Source organism: Silene latifolia, chromosome 10 (genome assembly GCF_048544455.1).
Source record: "Silene latifolia isolate original U9 population chromosome 10, ASM4854445v1, whole genome shotgun sequence".
Lineage (NCBI taxonomy): Eukaryota > Viridiplantae > Streptophyta > Magnoliopsida > Caryophyllales > Caryophyllaceae > Silene > Silene latifolia.
Window position 1 is genome coordinate 156030625 of NC_133535.1, and position 2316 is coordinate 156032940.

Below are 2316 nucleotides of genomic sequence, written 5' to 3' on the forward strand. Positions count from 1 at the left end.
GTAGAGTTATACATATGGCAACAAGAGTTATACATTCTGCAAGTAGAGTTATGCATATAATAAGAAAAGTTATACATTCAGAAAACTTAAGTTATTCAAACTGTTGTCGATTTTTATACAAAGAGATAATCTGCAGTTCACTGAACAATTGTATAACTTCTATGTTCAGACAATGTAACTTTGGCACTATATCTAGCAACTTCAGCCAACTACTACATAAAGTTGATGCCAAAATGTTACCTGGGTTTAGAGCTGATCAAATGGCCCAGGCCCGCTAGCCCGACCCGGCCCAGCCTGATTTTTTCACGGGCTTGGGCCTCGATTTTAGGCCCAAAAAGCCCACGGCCCGAAGCCCATGGCCCGATTCATTTAATTGGGCCGGGTTTGGGCCGATGTTAAAGCCCGAATTTTGGCCCGGCCCGGCCCGAATATATACAAAACTTTCGATTTCATGTATGATTTAAGGATGTAAATTAGTGTTAGTAAAAAAAAAAAATAACAAATCAATTTCTATGTAGTTCATGAGCCGTACTAATTTTTTTACCTGTATTAGTGTTACGAGCCTTATTAATTTGCTTACCAATATTTATGTGATATCATTATTAGTGTGATAAGTCATTGATTTTGAGCCTAAGAACAACATATACTCTACTAAGTACTAAGTAGAACAATATAACAACGTAAAGTGAGCAAGGTGCTAAAATACGCGTTATGACGTAGCTAAAAATTGTGCACTTGGTTGTATGAGTCACCATAAACAAAAGGTACATGAAAGCTACTTTAAGTTTCTATTCCTTATATTGACAATACTAGGAAAAATTATATAGTTTTATACAAAACTTTTGCTAACAAATGCACAAAGTATTACATATTGAGGATTTTTAAATTTATTTGAAGAGTAAAGGTTATAAGCCCAAATCGGCCCGAATTAGCCCGAAGCCCGCTTTTAGCTCGCATGGGCCGGGTTTGGGCCAACAAAATAGGCCCGCATGTGTGGCCCGACCCGGCCCAGCCCGCATGCTTGGGCTTAATTTAATGATTAGGCCCGGCCCAAACCCGGCCCGACCCGGCCCATGATCACCTCTACCTGGGTTGTACTCTACGTTGAAACTTTTCTGTCTGATTGAATCCTTTACGACAGTCACTTCAACTCCATCGACTTCAGCATAGCCGACACTCTTACATGTATCGATTGAGCAAATGACCTCTAGTTGGAATTCCTTGAAAACCTCACGGGTATAAACATCCGACGCATATTCCTCTATGGGTAAATGCGTCCCCATTGCCGGTGTTGAGTGTCGGTTTTCATGGTCAAGTCTCTTCTGCGTATGCCGTTGATGGTCCATAGCGCTTTCAAAACGCATCCAAAACTCCACTAACGTGCGCACGACTTCTCGCTCGAACTTCTTAAAAAAACTATTAGTGCTCTCTCGATCTCCGGGTTGTCCTCATTACACCACCCATGTTCAAGTCCCTGCAATGTGCCATCACCCATTGGCTCCTTTTATCGTACGCTTCAGAAACCGGTCTTCGTTCACAAGACCATGCGCTTCCATTATTTCTGCCCACCTAGCGTCAAAGTCGTCTGCTTCGATGTTGTCGTCCCATATAATGTTGTTCAATTTCTGAATGAACTCCTTATAATCCTCCCTTGTCACCCCGACCTTTGATGGCACCTTGTTCATTATATGCCACATGCAAAATCGGTGGCGTGCGATCTTGAAAGCAAGGGGTACGGCCTTAATAATGCCCGACACCGATCCGTGATAATGTACTTGGGTTCCTTTCCTCCCATAGCATTCAGAAACCTGTTGAAAACCCACTAGAAGGATTCATGGTCTTCATGGGCAATCAATGCCCCACAGAATGTCACTGACCGCTTATGGTGATCTATGCCAGTGAATGGCGTGAAAATCATATCGTACTTGTTTGTTGAGTACGTTGGGTCGTACGACACTGCATCTCCAAAAACGGAGTAGTTCCTTCTAGCGGTTACGTCGCCCATATTGCGCTTCAAGGTCATTATCCTTATCAACTTCATAATCAAAATAAAACCCTGCCTATTTTGTGCCATATTCTTGAACCGGTCAATGAACAATTGACCGTCCCGTTTATGGATGAAGCACTTCACATCTCGGTGGAAGTTCTTAAAATCAGTTAAGGATGCACCAATGTTCTCGAACCCGTTTACGAACTCCTTACACATGTTGTACGTCCTTGTTGCTCCTATCCTCAACTGCAATGGACAACAAATCCTTATCAGTGCTGATTAATAACCAAGAATTCCTCAACTATAACCCTTTCAGCTATTCTTAT